The 19799-nt window shown below is 33.3% G+C and overlaps 6 non-coding genes across 6 annotated transcripts; all 6 read right to left on the reverse strand.

The window, feature by feature from the left end:
* Positions 1-397: 397 nt before the first annotated feature.
* On the reverse strand, positions 398-470 carry TRNAV-CAC (transfer RNA valine (anticodon CAC)). The gene has a single exon. It is a non-coding gene; the product is annotated as a tRNA-Val (tRNA).
* Positions 471-6871: 6401 nt separating this feature from the next.
* TRNAV-CAC (transfer RNA valine (anticodon CAC)) lies at positions 6872-6944 on the reverse strand. The gene has a single exon. It is a non-coding gene; the product is annotated as a tRNA-Val (tRNA).
* A 3523-nt stretch (positions 6945-10467) lies between these two features.
* Positions 10468-10540, reverse strand: TRNAV-CAC (transfer RNA valine (anticodon CAC)). Its single transcript has one exon. It is a non-coding gene; the product is annotated as a tRNA-Val (tRNA).
* A 2082-nt stretch (positions 10541-12622) lies between these two features.
* TRNAV-CAC (transfer RNA valine (anticodon CAC)) lies at positions 12623-12695 on the reverse strand. The gene has a single exon. It is a non-coding gene; the product is annotated as a tRNA-Val (tRNA).
* A 5505-nt stretch (positions 12696-18200) lies between these two features.
* Positions 18201-18273, reverse strand: TRNAV-CAC (transfer RNA valine (anticodon CAC)). The gene has a single exon. It is a non-coding gene; the product is annotated as a tRNA-Val (tRNA).
* A 1005-nt stretch (positions 18274-19278) lies between these two features.
* TRNAV-CAC (transfer RNA valine (anticodon CAC)) lies at positions 19279-19351 on the reverse strand. The gene has a single exon. It is a non-coding gene; the product is annotated as a tRNA-Val (tRNA).
* Between the last annotated feature and the right edge of the window lie 448 nt (positions 19352-19799).

The following is a 19799-nucleotide window of genomic DNA, read 5'->3' on the forward strand; positions in this document are numbered from 1 at the left end:
GAAAACGTATATTTATGCATAGAAGACCAGACAACTACATAGTTCCACTGTGTTTTGAACAACGGATCTTCTGCGTGTTAAGCAGATGTGATAACCACTACACTATGGAACTCTTAAAATTGTTTCCTGAAACAACTTTTCTGTCCGCAAGAAAGCACATCAGATTCATTTGTGTGTGCTCGAAACCTTCCTTAAATTGAGCTTACGTTTTCTGTTTAATAATATATTTCAAACAGTACACTTGAACAAAAAAGAATCTTACTCTATTTGTTAAAGAAAAAATTGTCTGAAAGGATACTAAAATCATATCCAATATTTCTGGATTCAAGATTTCCGTTGCCGTCACAATATCTTGTTTGAAAACGTACATTTATGCATAAAAGACAAGACAACTACATAATTCCACTGGGTTTTGAACCCAGGACCTTCTGCGTGTGAAGCAGACGTGATAACCACTACACTATGGAACTCTTAAAAAAAATTCTGAATCAGCTTTTCTGTCCGCAAGAAAGCACATCAGATTCATTTGTGTGTGCTCGAAATCTTGCTTAAATTGAGCTAACGTTTTCTGTTTAATAATATATATTTCAAAAAGTACAATTGAACAAACAAGAATCTTACTCTATTTGGTAAAGAAAATATTGTATGAAAGGATTCTAAAACTATAACCAATATTTCTGGATTCAGGATTTCTGTTGCCGTCACAATATCTTGTTTTAAAACGTACATTTATGCATAAAAGACAAGACAACTACATAGTTCCACTGTGTTTTGAACAACGGACCTTCTGCGTGTTAAGCAGATGTGATAACCACTACACTATGGAACTCTTAAAAATGTTTTCTGAAACAGCTTTTCTGTCCGCAAGAAAGCACATCAGATTCATTTGTGTGTGCTCGAAATCTTGCTTAAATTGAGCTTACGTTTTCTGTTTAATAATATAAATTTCAAGAAGTACACTTGAACAAACAAGAATCTTACTCTATTTGGTAGAGATAAAATTGTCTGAAAGGATTCTAAAACCATAACCAATATTTCTGGATTCAAGATTTCTGTTGCCGTCACAATATCTTGATTGAAAATGTACATTTATGCATAAAAGAATAGACAACTACATAGTTCCACTGTGTTTTGAACAATGGACCTTCTGCGTGTGAAGCAGACGTGATAACCACTACACTATGGAACTCTTAAAATTGTTTCATGAAACAGCTTTTCTGTCCGCAAGAAAGCACATCAGATTAATTTGTGTGTGCTCGAAACCTTGCTTAAATTGAGCTTACGTTTTCTGTTTAATAATATATTTCAAACAGTACACTTGAACAATCAAGAATCTTACTCTATTTGATAAAGAAAAAATTGTCTGAAAGGATACTAAAACCATATCCAATATTTCTGGATTCAAGATTTCCGTTGCCGTCTCAATATCTTGATTGAAAACGTACATTTATGCATAAAAGACAAGACAACTACATAGTTCCACTGAGTTTTGAACCCAGGACCATCTGCGTGTGAAGCAGATGAGCTAACCACTACACTATGGAACTCTTAAAAATGTTTCCTGAAACAGCTTTTCTGTCCGCAAGAAAGCACATCAGATTCATTTGTGTGTGCTCAAAATCATGCTTAAATTGAGCTTACGTTTTCTGTTTAATAATATATATTTCAAAAAGTACACTTGAACCAACAAGAATCTCACTATTTTTGGTAAAGAAAAAATTGTCTGAAAGGATACTAAAACCATAACCAATATTTCTGGATTCAAGATTTCCGTTGCCGTCACAATATCTTGTTTTCGAAAACGTTCATTTATGCATAAAAGACCAGACAACTACATAGTTCTAGTGTGTTTTGAACAACGGACCTTCTGCGTGTTAAGCAGATGTGATAACCACTACACTATGGAACTCTTAAAATTGTTTCCTGAAACAGCTTTTCTGTCCGCAAGAAAGCACATCAGATTCATTTGTGTGTGCTCGAAATCTTGCTTAAATTGAGCTTACGTTTTCTGTTTAATAATATATATTTCAAGAAGTACACTTGAACAAACAAGAATCTTACTCTATTTGGTAAAGAAAAAATTGTCTGAAAGGATACTAAAACCATATCCAATATTTCTGGATTCAAGATTTCCGTTGCCCTCACAATATCTTGTTTGAAAACATATATTTATGCATAAAAGACCAGACAACTACATGGTTCTAATGGGTTTTGAACAACGGACCTTCTGCGTGGTAAGCAGATGAGCTAACCACTACACTATGGAACTCTTAAACATGTTTTCTGAAACAGCTTTTCTGTCCGCAACAAAGCACATCAGATTAATTTATGTGTGCTCAAAATCATGCTTAAATTGAGCTAACGTTTTCTGTTTAATAAAATATATTTCAAAAAGTAAACTTGAACAAACAAGTATATTACTCTATTTGGTAAAGATAAAATTGTCTGAAAGGATTCTAAAAACATAACCAATATTTCTGGATTCAAGATTTCTGTTGCCGTCATAATATCTTGATTGAAAACGTTCATTTATGCATAAAAGACCAGACAACTACATAGTTCCACTGTGTTTTGAACAACGGAGCTTCTGCGTGTGAAGCAGACGTGATAACCATTACACTATGGAACTCTTAAAAATGTTTCCTGAAACAGCTTTTCTGTCCGCAAGAAAGCACATCAGATTAATTTGTGTGTGCTTGAAATCTTGCTTAAATTGAGCTTACGTTTTCTGTTTAATAATATATATTTCAAAAAGTACAATTGAACAAACAAGAATCTTACTCTATTTGGTAAAGAAAATATTGTATGAAAGGATTCTAAAACTATAACCAATATTTCTGGATTCAGGATTTCTGTTGCCGTCACAATATCTTGTTTGAAAACGTATATTTATGCATAAAAGACAAGACAACTACATAATTCCACTGGGTTTTGAACCCAGGAGCTTCTGCGTGTGAAGCAGACGTGATAACCACTACACTATGCAACTCTTAAAAATGTTTCCTGAAACAGCTTTTCTGTCCGCAAGAAAGCACATCAGATTCATTTGTGTGTGATCAAAATCATGCTTAAATTGAGCTAACGTTTTTTGTTTAATAAAATATATTTCAAAAAGTAAACTTGAACAAACAAGAATATTACTCTATTTGGTAAAGATAAAATTGTCTGTAAGGATTCTAAAACCATAACCAATATTTCTGGATTCAAGATTTCTGTTGCCGTCACAATATCTTGTTTGAAAACGTATATTTATGCATAGAATACCAGACAACTACATAGTTCCACTGTGTTTTGAACAATGGACCTTCTGCGTGTGAAGCAGACGTGATAACCACTACACTATGGAACTCTTAAAATTGTTTCATGAAACAGCTTTTCTGTCCGCAAGAAAGCACATCAGATTAATTTGTGTGTGCTCGAAACCTTGCTTAAATTGAGCTTACGTTTTCTGTTTAATAATATATTTCAAACAGTACACTTGAACAATCAAGAATCTTACTCTATTTGATAAAGAAAAAATTGTCTGAAAGGATACTAAAACCATATCCAATATTTCTGGATTCAAGATTTCCGTTGCCGTCTCAATATCTTGATTGAAAACGTACATTTATGCATAAAAGACAAGACAACTACATAGTTCCACTGAGTTTTGAACCCAGGACCATCTGCGTGTGAAGCAGATGAGCTAACCACTACACTATGGAACTCTTAAAAATGTTTCCTGAAACAGCTTTTCTGTCCGCAAGAAAGCACATCAGATTCATTTGTGTGTGCTCAAAATCATGCTTAAATTGAGCTTACGTTTTCTGTTTAATAATATATATTTCAAAAAGTACACTTGAACCAACAAGAATCTCACTATTTTTGGTAAAGAAAAAATTGTCTGAAAGGATACTAAAACCATAACCAATATTTCTGGATTCAAGATTTCCGTTGCCGTCACAATATCTTGTTTTCGAAAACGTTCATTTATGCATAAAAGACCAGACAACTACATAGTTCTAGTGTGTTTTGAACAACGGACCTTCTGCGTGTTAAGCAGATGTGATAACCACTACACTATGGAACTCTTAAAATTGTTTCCTGAAACAGCTTTTCTGTCCGCAAGAAAGCACATCAGATTCATTTGTGTGTGCTCGAAATCTTGCTTAAATTGAGCTTACGTTTTCTGTTTAATAATATATATTTCAAGAAGTACACTTGAACAAACAAGAATCTTACTCTATTTGGTAAAGAAAAAATTGTCTGAAAGGATACTAAAACCATATCCAATATTTCTGGATTCAAGATTTCCGTTGCCCTCACAATATCTTGTTTGAAAACATATATTTATGCATAAAAGACCAGACAACTACATGGTTCTAATGGGTTTTGAACAACGGACCTTCTGCGTGGTAAGCAGATGAGCTAACCACTACACTATGGAACTCTTAAACATGTTTTCTGAAACAGCTTTTCTGTCCGCAACAAAGCACATCAGATTAATTTATGTGTGCTCAAAATCATGCTTAAATTGAGCTAACGTTTTCTGTTTAATAAAATATATTTCAAAAAGTAAACTTGAACAAACAAGTATATTACTCTATTTGGTAAAGATAAAATTGTCTGAAAGGATTCTAAAAACATAACCAATATTTCTGGATTCAAGATTTCTGTTGCCGTCATAATATCTTGATTGAAAACGTTCATTTATGCATAAAAGACCAGACAACTACATAGTTCCACTGTGTTTTGAACAACGGAGCTTCTGCGTGTGAAGCAGACGTGATAACCATTACACTATGGAACTCTTAAAAATGTTTCCTGAAACAGCTTTTCTGTCCGCAAGAAAGCACATCAGATTAATTTGTGTGTGCTTGAAATCTTGCTTAAATTGAGCTTACGTTTTCTGTTTAATAATATATATTTCAAAAAGTACAATTGAACAAACAAGAATCTTACTCTATTTGGTAAAGAAAATATTGTATGAAAGGATTCTAAAACTATAACCAATATTTCTGGATTCAGGATTTCTGTTGCCGTCACAATATCTTGTTTGAAAACGTATATTTATGCATAAAAGACAAGACAACTACATAATTCCACTGGGTTTTGAACCCAGGAGCTTCTGCGTGTGAAGCAGACGTGATAACCACTACACTATGCAACTCTTAAAAATGTTTCCTGAAACAGCTTTTCTGTCCGCAAGAAAGCACATCAGATTCATTTGTGTGTGATCAAAATCATGCTTAAATTGAGCTAACGTTTTTTGTTTAATAAAATATATTTCAAAAAGTAAACTTGAACAAACAAGAATATTACTCTATTTGGTAAAGATAAAATTGTCTGTAAGGATTCTAAAACCATAACCAATATTTCTGGATTCAAGATTTCTGTTGCCGTCACAATATCTTGTTTGAAAACGTATATTTATGCATAGAATACCAGACAACTACATAGTTCCACTGTGTTTTGAACAACGGATCTTCTGCGTGTTAAGCAGATGTGATAACCACTACACTATGGAACTCTTAAAATTGTTTCCTGAAACAGCTTTTCTGTCCGCAAGAAAGCACATCAGATTCATTTGTGTGTGCTCGAAACCTTCCTTAAATTGAGCTTACGTTTTCTGTTTAATAATATATTTCAAACGGTACACTTGAACAAAAAAGAATCTTACTCTATTTGGTAAAGAAAAAATTGTCTGAAAGGATACTAAAATCATATCCAATATTTCTGGATTCAAGATTTCTGTTGCCGTCACAAAATCTTGTTTGAAAACGTACGTTTATGCATAGAAGAACAGACAACTACATAGTTCCACTGTGTTTTGAACAACGGACCTTCTGCGTGTTAAGCAGATGTGATAACCACTACACTATGGAACTCTTAAAAATGTTTTCTGAATCAGCTTTTTTGTCCGCAAGAAAGCACATCAGATTAATTTGTGTGTGCTCGAAATCTTGCTTAAATTGAGCTTACGTTTTCTATTTAATAATATATATTTCAAGAAGTACACTTGAACAAATAAGAATCTTACTCTATTTGGTAAAGAAAAAATTGTCTGAAAGGATACTAAAACCATATCCAATATTTCTGGATTCAAGATTTCCGTTGCCCTCACAATATCTTGTTTGAAAACATATATTTATGCATAAAAACCAGACAACTGCATGGTTCTAATGGGTTTTGAACAACGGACCTTCTGCGTGTTAAGCAGATGTGATAACCACTACACTATGGAACTCTTAAAAATGTTTTCTGAAACAGCTTTTCTGTCCGCAAGAAAGCACATCAGATTAATTTGTGTGTGCTCAAAATCATGCTTAAATTGAGCTAACGTTTTCTGTTTAATAAAATATATTTCAAAAAGTAAACTTGAACAAACAAGAATATTACTCTATTTGGTAAAGATAAAATTGTCTGTAAGGATTCTAAAACCATAACCAATATTTCTGGATTCAAGATTTCTGTTGCCGTCACAATATTTTGTTTGAAAACGTATATTTATGCATAGAAGACCAGACAACTACATAGTTCCACTGTGTTTTGAACAACGGATCTTCTGCGTGTTAAGCAGATGTGATAACCACTACACTATGGAACTCTTAAAATTGTTTCCTGAAACAGCTTTTCTGTCCGCAAGAAAGCACATCAGATTCATTTGTGTGTGCTCGAAACCTTCCTTAAATTGAGCTTACGTTTTCTGTTTAATAATATATTTCAAACAGTACACTTGAACAAAAAAGAATCTTACTCTATTTGTTAAAGAAAAAATTGTCTGAAAGGATACTAAAATCATATCCAATATTTCTGGATTCAAGATTTCCGTTGCCGTCACAATATCTTGTTTGAAAACGTACATTTATGCATAAAAGACAAGACAACTACATAATTCCACTGGGTTTTGAACCCAGGACCTTCTGCGTGTGAAGCAGACGTGATAACCACTACACTATGGAACTCTTAAAAATTGTTTCTGAATCAGCTTTTCTGTCCGCAAGAAAGCACATCAGATTCATTTGTGTGTGCTCGAAATCTTGCTTAAATTGAGCTAACGTTTTCTGTTTAATAATATATATTTCAAAAAGTACAATTGAACAAACAAGAATCTTACTCTATTTGGTAAAGAAAATATTGTATGAAAGGATTCTAAAACTATAACCAATATTTCTGGATTCAGGATTTCTGTTGCCGTCACAATATCTTGTTTGAAAACGTACATTTATGCATAAAAGACAAGACAACTACATAGTTCCACTGTGTTTTGAACAACGGACCTTCTGCGTGTTAAGCAGATGTGATAACCACTACACTATGGAACTCTTAAAAATGTTTTCTGAAACAGCTTTTCTGTCCGCAAGAAAGCACATCAGATTAATTTGTGTGTGCTCGAAACCTTGCTTAAATTGAGCTTACGTTTTCTGTTTAATAATATATTTCAAACAGTACACTTGAACAATCAAGAATCTTACTCTATTTGATAAAGAAAAAATTGTCTGAAAGGATACTAAAACCATATCCAATATTTCTGGATTCAAGATTTCCGTTGCCGTCTCAATATCTTGATTGAAAACGTACATTTATGCATAAAAGACAAGACAACTACATAGTTCCACTGAGTTTTGAACCCAGGACCATCTGCGTGTAAAGCAGATGAGCTAACCACTACACTATGGAACTCTTAAAAATGTTTCCTGAAACAGCTTTTCTGTCCGCAAGAAAGCACATCAGATTCATTTGTGTGTGCTCAAAATCATGCTTAAATTGAGCTTACGTTTTCTGTTTAATAATATATATTTCAAAAAGTACACTTGAACAAACAAGAATCTCACTATTTTTGGTAAAGAAAAAATTGTCTGAAAGGATACTAAAACCATAACCAATATTTCTGGATTCAAGATTTCCGTTGCCATCACAATATCTTGTTTTCGAAAACGTTCATTTATGCATAAAAGACCAGACAACTACATAGTTCTAGTGTGTTTTGAACAACGGACCTTCTGCGTGTTAAGCAGATGTGATAACCACTACACTATGGAACTCTTAAAATTGTTTCCTGAAACAGCTTTTCTGTCCGCAAGAAAGCACATCAGATTCATTTGTGTGTGCTCGAAATCTTGCTTAAATTGAGCTTACGTTTTCTGTTTAATAATATATATTTCAAGAAGTACACTTGAACAAACAAGAATCTTACTCTATTTGGTAAAGAAAAAATTGTCTGAAAGGATACTAAAACCATATCCAATATTTCTGGATTCAAGATTTCCGTTGCCCTCACAATATCTTGTTTGAAAACATATATTTATGCATAAAAGACCAGACAACTACATGGTTCTAATGGGTTTTGAACAACGGACCTTCTGCGTGGTAAGCAGATGAGCTAACCACTACACTATGGAACTCTTAAACATGTTTTCTGAAACAGCTTTTCTGTCCGCAACAAAGCACATCAGATTAATTTATGTGTGCTCAAAATCATGCTTAAATTGAGCTAACGTTTTCTGTTTAATAAAATATATTTCAAAAAGTAAACTTGAACAAACAAGTATATTACTCTATTTGGTAAAGATAAAATTGTCTGAAAGGATTCTAAAACCATAACCAATATTTCTGGATTCAAGATTTCTGTTGCCGTCATAATATCTTGTTGGAAAACGTACATTTATGCATAAAAGACAAGACAACTACATAGTTCCACTGGGTTTTGAACCCAGGAGCATCTGCGTGTGAAGCAGATGAGCTAACCACTACACTATGGAACTCTTAAAAATGTTTCCTGAAACAGCTTTTCTGTCCGCAAGAAAGCACATCAGATTAATTTGTGTGTGCTTGAAATCTTGCTTAAATTGAGCTTACGTTTTCTGTTTAATAATATATATTTCAAAAAGTACAATTGAACAAACAAGAATCTTACTCTATTTGGTAAAGAAAATATTGTATGAAAGGATTCTAAAACTATAACCAATATTTCTGGATTCAGGATTTCTGTTGCCGTCTCAATCTCTTGTTTGAAAACGTATATTTATGCATAAAAGACAAGACAACTACATAATTCCACTGGGTTTTGAACCCAGGAGCTTCTGCGTGTGAAGCAGACGTGATAACCACTACACTATGCAACTCTTAAAAATGTTTCCTGAAACAGCTTTTCTGTCCGCAAGAAAGCACATCAGATTCATTTGTGTGTGATCAAAATCATGCTTAAATTGAGCTAACGTTTTCTGTTTAATAAAATATATTTCAAAAAGTAAACTTGAACAAACAAGAATATTACTCTATTTGGTAAAGATAAAATTGTCTGTAAGGATTCTAAAACCATAACCAATATTTCTGGATTCAAGATTTCTGTTGCCGTCACAATATCTTGTTTGAAAACGTATATTTATGCATAGAAGACCAGACAACTACATAGTTCCACTGTGTTTTGAACAACGGATCTTCTGCGTGTTAAGCAGATGTGATAACCACTACACTATGGAACTCTTAAAATTGTTTCCTGAAACAGCTTTTCTGTCCGCAAGAAAGCACATCAGATTCATTTGTGTGTGCTCGAAACCTTCCTTAAATTGAGCTTACGTTTTCTGTTTAATAATATATTTCAAACGGTACACTTGAACAAAAAAGAATCTTACTCTATTTGGTAAAGAAAAAATTGTCTGAAAGGATACTAAAATCATATCCAATATTTCTGGATTCAAGATTTCTGTTGCCGTCACAAAATCTTGTTTGAAAACGTACGTTTATGCATAGAAGAACAGACAACTACATAGTTCCACTGTGTTTTGAACAACGGACCTTCTGCGTGTTAAGCAGATGTGATAACCACTACACTATGGAACTCTTAAAAATGTTTTCTGAATCAGCTTTTTTGTCCGCAAGAAAGCACATCAGATTAATTTGTGTGTGCTCAAAATCATGCTTAAATTGAGCTAACGTTTTCTGTTTAATAAAATATATTTCAAAAAGTAAACTTGAACAAACAAGAATATTACTCTATTTGGTAAAGATAAAATTGTCTGTAAGGATTCTAAAACCATAACCAATATTTCTGGATTCAAGATTTCTGTTGCCGTCACAATATCTTGTTTGAAAACGTATATTTATGCATAGAAGACCAGACAACTACATAGTTCCACTGTGTTTTGAACAACGGATCTTCTGCGTGTTAAGCAGATGTGATAACCACTACACTATGGAACTCTTAAAATTGTTTCCTGAAACAGCTTTTCTGTCCGCAAGAAAGCACATCAGATTCATTTGTGTGTGCTCGAAACCTTCCTTAAATTGAGCTTACGTTTTCTGTTTAATAATATATTTCAAACAGTACACTTGAACAAAAAAGAATCTTACTCTATTTGTTAAAGAAAAAATTGTCTGAAAGGATACTAAAATCATATCCAATATTTCTGGATTCAAGATTTCCGTTGCCGTCACAATATCTTGTTTGAAAACGTACATTTATGCATAAAAGACAAGACAACTACATAATTCCACTGGGTTTTGAACCCAGGACCTTCTGCGTGTGAAGCAGACGTGATAACCACTACACTATGGAACTCTTAAAAATTGTTTCTGAATCAGCTTTTCTGTCCGCAAGAAAGCACATCAGATTCATTTGTGTGTGCTCGAAATCTTGCTTAAATTGAGCTAACGTTTTCTGTTTAATAATATATATTTCAAAAAGTACAATTGAACAAACAAGAATCTTACTCTATTTGGTAAAGAAAATATTGTATGAAAGGATTCTAAAACTATAACCAATATTTCTGGATTCAGGATTTCTGTTGCCGTCACAATATCTTGTTTGAAAACGTACATTTATGCATAAAAGACAAGACAACTACATAGTTCCACTGTGTTTTGAACAACGGACCTTCTGCGTGTTAAGCAGATGTGATAACCACTACACTATGGAACTCTTAAAAATGTTTTCTGAAACAGCTTTTCTGTCCGCAAGAAAGCACATCAGATTCATTTTTGTGTGCTCGAAATCTTGCTTAAATTGAGCTTACGTTTTCTGTTTAATAATATAAATTTCAAGAAGTACACTTGAACAAACAAGAATCTTACTCTATTTGGTAAAGATAAAATTGTCTGAAAGGATTCTAAAACCATAACCAATATTTCTGGATTCAAGATTTCTGTTGCCGTCACAATATCTTGTTTGAAAACGTATATTTATGCATAGAAGACCAGACAACTACATAGTTCCACTGTGTTTTGAACAACGGATCTTCTGCGTGTTAAGCAGATGTGATAACCACTACACTATGGAACTCTTAAAATTGTTTCCTGAAACAGCTTTTCTGTCCGCAAGAAAGCACATCAGATTCATTTGTGTGTGCTCGAAACCTTCCTTAAATTGAGCTTACGTTTTCTGTTTAATAATATATTTCAAACGGTACACTTGAACAAAAAAGAATCTTACTCTATTTGGTAAAGAAAAAATTGTCTGAAAGGATACTAAAATCATATCCAATATTTCTGGATTCAAGATTTCTGTTGCCGTCACAAAATCTTGTTTGAAAACGTACGTTTATGCATAGAAGAACAGACAACTACATAGTTCCACTGTGTTTTGAACAACGGACCTTCTGCGTGTTAAGCAGATGTGATAACCACTACACTATGGAACTCTTAAAAATGTTTTCTGAATCAGCTTTTTTGTCCGCAAGAAAGCACATCAGATTAATTTGTGTGTGCTCGAAATCTTGCTTAAATTGAGCTTACGTTTTCTATTTAATAATATATATTTCAAGAAGTACACTTGAACAAATAAGAATCTTACTCTATTTGGTAAAGAAAAAATTGTCTGAAAGGATACTAAAACCATATCCAATATTTCTGGATTCAAGATTTCCGTTGCCCTCACAATATCTTGTTTGAAAACATATATTTATGCATAAAAACCAGACAACTACATGGTTCTAATGGGTTTTGAACAACGGACCTTCTGCGTGTTAAGCAGATGTGATAACCACTACACTATGGAACTCTTAAAAATGTTTTCTGAAACAGCTTTTCTGTCCGCAAGAAAGCACATCAGATTCATTTTTGTGTGCTCGAAATCTTGCTTAAATTGAGCTTACGTTTTCTGTTTAATAATATAAATTTCAAGAAGTACACTTGAACAAACAAGAATCTTACTCTATTTGGTAAAGATAAAATTGTCTGAAAGGATTCTAAAACCATAACCAATATTTCTGGATTCAAGATTTCTGTTGCCGTCACAATATCTTGTTTGAAAACGTATATTTATGCATAGAAGACCAGACAACTACATAGTTCCACTGTGTTTTGAACAACGGATCTTCTGCGTGTTAAGCAGATGTGATAACCACTACACTATGGAACTCTTAAAATTGTTTCCTGAAACAGCTTTTCTGTCCGCAAGAAAGCACATCAGATTCATTTGTGTGTGCTCGAAACCTTCCTTAAATTGAGCTTACGTTTTCTGTTTAATAATATATTTCAAACAGTACACTTGAACAAAAAAGAATCTTACTCTATTTGTTAAAGAAAAAATTGTCTGAAAGGATACTAAAATCATATCCAATATTTCTGGATTCAAGATTTCCGTTGCCGTCACAATATCTTGTTTGAAAACGTACATTTATGCATAAAAGACAAGACAACTACATAATTCCACTGGGTTTTGAACCCAGGACCTTCTGCGTGTGAAGCAGACGTGATAACCACTACACTATGGAACTCTTAAAAATTGTTTCTGAATCAGCTTTTCTGTCCGCAAGAAAGCACATCAGATTCATTTGTGTGTGCTCGAAATCTTGCTTAAATTGAGCTAACGTTTTCTGTTTAATAATATATATTTCAAAAAGTACAATTGAACAAACAAGAATCTTACTCTATTTGGTAAAGAAAATATTGTATGAAAGGATTCTAAAACTATAACCAATATTTCTGGATTCAGGATTTCTGTTGCCGTCACAATATCTTGTTTGAAAACGTACATTTATGCATAAAAGACAAGACAACTACATAGTTCCACTGTGTTTTGAACAACGGACCTTCTGCGTATTAAGCAGATGTGATAACCACTACACTATGGAACTCTTAAAAATGTTTTCTGAAACAGCTTTTCTGTCCGCAAGAAAGCACATCAGATTCATTTTTGTGTGCTCGAAATCTTGCTTAAATTGAGCTTACGTTTTCTGTTTAATAATATAAATTTCAAGAAGTACACTTGAACAAACAAGAATCTTACTCTATTTGGTAAAGATAAAATTGTCTGAAAGGATTCTAAAACCATAACCAATATTTCTGGATTCAAGATTTCTGTTGCCGTCACAATATCTTGATTGAAAACGTACATTTATGCATAAAAGAATAGACAACTACATAGTTCCACTGTGTTTTGAACAATGGACCTTCTGCGTGTGAAGCAGACGTGATAACCACTACACTATGGAACTCTTAAAATTGTTTCCTGAAACAGCTTTTCTGTCCGCAAGAAAGCACATCAGATTAATTTGTGTGTGCTCGAAACCTTGCTTAAATTGAGCTTACGTTTTCTGTTTAATAATATATTTCAAACAGTACACTTGAACAATCAAGAATCTTACTCTATTTGATAAAGAAAAAATTGTCTGAAAGGATACTAAAACCATATCCAATATTTCTGGATTCAAGATTTCCGTTGCCGTCTCAATATCTTGATTGAAAACGTACATTTATGCATAAAAGACAAGACAACTACATAGTTCCACTGAGTTTTGAACCCAGGACCATCTGCGTGTGAAGCAGATGAGCTAACCACTACACTATGGAACTCTTAAAAATGTTTCCTGAAACAGCTTTTCTGTCCGCAAGAAAGCACATCAGATTCATTTGTGTGTGCTCAAAATCATGCTTAAATTGAGCTTACGTTTTCTGTTTAATAATATATATTTCAAAAAGTACACTTGAACAAACAAGAATCTCACTATTTTTGGTAAAGAAAAAATTGTCTGAAAGGATACTAAAACCATAACCAATATTTCTGGATTCAAGATTTCCGTTGCCGTCACAATATCTTGTTATCGAAAACGTTCATTTATGCATAAAAGACCAGACAACTACATAGTTCTAGTGTGTTTTGAACAACGGACCTTCTGCGTGTTAAGCAGATGTGATAACCACTACACTATGGAACTCTTAAAATTGTTTCCTGAAACAGCTTTTCTGTCCGCAAGAAAGCACATCAGATTCATTTGTGTGTGCTCGAAATCTTGCTTAAATTGAGCTTACGTTTTCTGTTTAATAATATATATTTCAAGAAGTACACTTGAACAAACAAGAATCTTACTCTATTTGGTAAAGAAAAAATTGTCTGAAAGGATACTAAAACCATATCCAATATTTCTGGATTCAAGATTTCCGTTGCCCTCACAATATCTTGTTTGAAAACATATATTTATGCATAAAAGACCAGACAACTACATGGTTCTAATGGGTTTTGAACAACGGACCTTCTGCGTGGTAAGCAGATGAGCTAACCACTACACTATGGAACTCTTAAATATGTTTTCTGAAACAGCTTTTCTGTCCGCAACAAAGCACATCAGATTAATTTATGTGTGCTCAAAATCATGCTTAAATTGAGCTAACGTTTTCTGTTTAATAAAATATATTTCAAAAAGTAAACTTGAACAAACAAGTATATTACTCTATTTGGAAAAGATAAAATTGTCTGAAAGGATTCTAAAACCATAACCAATATTTCTGGATTCAAGATTTCTGTTGCCGTCATAATATCTTGTTGGAAAACGTACATTTATGCATAAAAGACAAGACAACTACATAGTTCCACTGGGTTTTGAACCCAGGACCATCTGCGTGAAGCAGATGAGCTAACCACTACACTATGGAACTCTTAAAAATGTTTCCTGAAACAGCTTTTCTGTCCGCAAGAAAGCACATCAGATTAATTTGTGTGTGCTTGAAATCTTGCTTAAATTGAGCTTACGTTTTCTGTTTAATAATATATATTTCAAAAAGTACAATTGAACAAACAAGAATCTTACTCTATTTGGTAAAGAAAATATTGTATGAAAGGATTCTAAAACTATAACCAATATTTCTGGATTCAGGATTTCTGTTGCCGTCACAATATCTTGTTTGAAAACGTATATTTATGCATAAAAGACAAGACAACTACATAATTCCACTGGGTTTTGAACCCAGGAGCTTCTGCGTGTGAAGCAGACGTGAAAACCCCTATACTATGCAACTCTTAAAAATGTTTCCTGAAACATCTTTTCTGTCCGCAAGAAAGCACATCAGATTCATTTGTGTGTGATCAAAATCATGCTTAAATTGAGCTAACGTTTTCTGTTTAATAAAATATATTTCAAAAAGTAAACTTGAACAAACAAGAATATTACTCTATTTGGTAAAGATAAAATTGTCTGTAAGGATTCTAAAACCATAACCAATATTTCTGGATTCAAGATTTCTGTTGCCGTCACAATATCTTGTTTGAAAACGTATATTTATGCATAGAAGACCAGACAACTACATAGTTCCACTGTGTTTTGAACAACGGATCTTCTGCGTGTTAAGCAGATGTGATAACCACTACACTATGGTACTCTTAAAATTGTTTCCTGAAACAGCTTTTCTGTCCGCAAGAAAGCACATCAGATTCATTTGTGAGTGCTCGAAACCTTCCTTAAATTGAGCTTACGTTTTCTGTTTAATAATATATTTCAAACGGTACACTTGAACAAAAAAAATCTTACTCTATTTGGTAAAGAAAAAATTGTCTGAAAGGATACTAAAATCATATCCAATATTTCTGGATTCAAGATTTCTGTTGCCGTCACAAAATCTTGTTTGAAAACGTACGTTTATGCATAAAAGACAAGACAACTACATAGTTCCACTGTGTTTTGAACAACGGACCTTCTGCGTGTTAAGCAGACGTGATAACCACTACACTATGGAACTCTTAAACATGTTTTCTGAAACAGCTTTTCTGTCCGCAACAAAGCACATCAGATTAATTTATGTGTGCTCAAAATCATGCTTAAATTGAGCAAACGTTTTCTGTTTAATAAAATATATTTCAAAAAGTAAACTTGAACAAACAAGTATATTAGTCTATTTGGTAAAGATAAAATTGTCTGAAAGGATTCTAAAACCATAACCAATATTTCTGGATTCAAGATTTCTGTTGCCGTCATAATATCTTGTTGGAAAACGTACATTTATGCATAAAAGAACCGACAACTACATAGTTCCACTGGGTTTTGAACCCAGGACCATCTGCGTGTGAAGCAGATGAGCTAACCACTACACTATGGAACTCTTAAAAATGTTTCCTGAAACAGCTTTTCTGTCCGCAAGAAAGCACATCAGATTAATTTGTGTGTGCTTGAAATCTTGCTTAAATTGAGCTTACGTTTTCTGTTTAATAATATATTTCAAACGGTACACTTGAACAAAAAAGAATCTTACTCTATTTGGTAAAGAAAAAATTGTCTGAAAGGATACTAAAATCATATCCAATATTTCTGGATTCAAGATTTCTGTTGCCGTCACAAAATCTTGTTTGAAAACGTACGTTTATGCATAAAAGACAAGACAACTACATAGTTCCACTGTGTTTTGAACAACGGACCTTCTGCGTGTTAAGCTGATGTGATAACCACTACACTATGGAACTCTTAAAAATGTTTTCTGAATCAGCTTTTCTGTCCGCAAGAAAGCACATCAGATTAATTTGTGTGTGCTCGAAATCTTGCTTAAATTGAGCTTACGTTTTCTATTTAATAATATATATTTCAAGAAGTACACTTGAACAAATAAGAATCTTACTCTATTTGGTAAAGAAAAAATTGTCTGAAAGGATACTAAAACCATATCCAATATTTCTGGATTCAAGATTTCCGTTGCCCTCACAATATCTTGTTTGAAAACATATATTTATGCATAAAAACCAGACAACTACATGGTTCTAATGGGTTTTGAACCACGGACCTTCTGCGTGTTAAGCAGATGTGATAACCACTACACTATGGAACTCTTAAAAATGTTTTCTGAAACAGCTTTTCTGTCCGCAAGAAAGCACATCAGATTAATTTGTGTGTGCTCAAAATCATGCTTAAATTGAGCTAACGTTTTCTGTTTAATAAAATATATTTCAAAAAGTAAACTTGAACAAACAAGAATCTTACTCTATTTGGTAAAGAAAATATTGTATGAAAGGATTCTAAAACCATAACCAATATTTCTGGATTCAAGATTTCTGTTGCCGTCATAATATCTTGTTTGAAAACGTACATTTATGCATAAAAGACAAGACAACTACATAGTTCCACTGGGTTTTGAACCCAGGACCATCTGCGTGTGAAGCAGATGAGCTAACCACTACACTATGGAACTCTTAAAAATGTTTCCTGAAACAGCTTTTCTGTCCGCAAGAAAGCACATCAGATTAATTTGTGTGTGCTTGAAATCTTGCTTAAATTGAGCTTACGTTTTCTGTTTAATAATATATATTTCAAAAAGTACAATTGAACAAACAAGAATCTTACTCTATTTGGTAAAGAAAATATTGTATGAAAGAATTCTAAAACTATAACCAATATTTCTGGATTCAGGATTTCTGTTGCCGTCACAATATCTTGTTTGAAAACGTACATTTATGCATAAAAGACAAGACAACTACATAGTTCCACTGTGTTTTGAACAACGGACCTTCTGCGTGTTAAGCAGATGTGATAACCACTACACTATGGAACTCTTAAAATTGTTTCCTGAAACAGCTTTTCTGTCCGCAAGAAAGCACATCAGATTTATTTGTGTGTGCTCGAAACCTTGCTTAAATTGAGCTTACGTTTTCTGTTTAATAACTACATAGTTCCACTGGGTTTTGAACCCAGGAACTTCTGCGTGTGAAGCAGACGTGATAACCACTACACTATGGAACTCTTAAAAATGTTTCCTGAAACAGCTTTTCTGTCTGCAAGAAAGCACATCAGATTAATTTGTGTGTGCTCGAAACCTTGCTTAAATTGAACTTACGTTTTCTGTTTAATAATATATTTCAAACAGTACACTTGAACAAAAAAGAATCTTACTCTATTTGGTAAAGAAAAAATTGTCTGAAAGGATACTAAAACCATATCCAATATTTCTGGGTTCAAGATTTCCGTTGCCATCACAATATCTTGTTTGAAAACGTATATTTATGCATAAAAGACAAGACAACTACATAGTTCCACTGGGTTTTGAACCCAGGACCTTCTGCGTGTGAAGCAGACGTGATAACCACTACACTATGGAACTCTTAAAAATGTTTCCTGAAACAGCTTTTCTGTCCGCAAGAAAGCACATCAGATTAATTTGTGTGTTCTCGAAACCTTGCTTAAATTGAGCTTACGTTTTCTGTTTAATAATATATTTCAAACAGTACACTTGAACAAAAAAGAATCTTACTCTATTTGGTAAAGAAAATATTGTATGATAGGATTCTAAAACCTTAACCAATATTTCTGGATTCAGGATTTCTGTTGCCGTCACAATATCTTGATTGAAAACGTACATTATTGCATAGAAGACAAGACAACTACATAGTTCCAATGTGTTTTGAACAACGGACCTTCTGCGTGTTAAGCAGATGTGATAACCACTACACTATGGAACTCTTAAAAATGTTTTCTGAAACAGCTTTTCTGTCCGGAAGAACGCACATCAGATTCATTTGTGTGTGCTCGAAATCTTGCTTAAATTGAACTTACGTTTTCTGTTTAATAATATATATTTCAAAAAGTACACTTGAACAAACAAGAATATTACTCTATTTGGTAAAGAAAAAATTGTCTGAAAGGATACTAAAACCATATCCAATATTTCTGGATTCAAGATTTCCGTTGCCGTTACAATATCTTGTTTGAAAACGTACATTTATGCATAAACGACAAGACAACTACATAGTTCCACTGGGTTTTGAACCCAGAACCTTCAGAGTGTGAAGCAGACGTGATAACCACTACACTATGGAACTCTTAAAAATGTTTCCTGAAACAGCTTTTCTGTCTGCAAGAAAGCACATCAGATTCATTTGTGTGTGCTCAAAATCATAATTAAATTAAGCTAACGTTTTCTGTTTAATAAAATATATTTCAAAAAGTACCCTTGAACAAACAAGAATCTTACTCTATTTGGTAAAGAAAAAATTGTCTGAAAGGATACTAAAACCATATCCAATATTTCTGGATTCAAGATTTCCGTTGCCATGACAATATCTTGTTTGAAAACGTACATTTATGCATAAAAGACAAGACAACTACATAGTTCCACTGGGTTTTGAACCCAGGACCTTCTGCGTGTGAAGCAGACGTGATAACCACTACACTATGGAACTCTTAAAATTGTTTCCTGAAACAGCTTTTCTGTCCGCAAGAAAGCACATCAGATTCATTTGTGTGTGCTCAAAATCATGCTTAAATTGAGCTAACGTTTTCTGTTTAATAAAATATATTTCAAAAAGTAAACTTGAACAAACAAGAATATTACTCTATTTGGTAAAGATAAAATTGTCTGAAAGGATTCTAAAACCATAACCAATATTTCTGGATTCAAGATTTCTGTTGCCGTCACAATATCTTGTTTGAAAACGTATATTTAAGCATAGAAGACCAGACAACTACATAGTTCCACTGTGTTTTGAACAACGGACCTTCTGCGTGTGAAGCAGACGTGATATCCACTACACTATGGAACTTTTAAAAATGTTTCCTGAAACAGCTTTTCTGTCCGCAAGAAAGCACATCAGATTAATGTGTGTGTTCTCGAAACCTTGCTTAAATTGA

The sequence above is a fragment of the Ascaphus truei genome, chromosome 18 (genome assembly GCF_040206685.1).
Source record: "Ascaphus truei isolate aAscTru1 chromosome 18, aAscTru1.hap1, whole genome shotgun sequence".
In the NCBI taxonomy this organism is placed as follows: domain Eukaryota; kingdom Metazoa; phylum Chordata; class Amphibia; order Anura; family Ascaphidae; genus Ascaphus; species Ascaphus truei.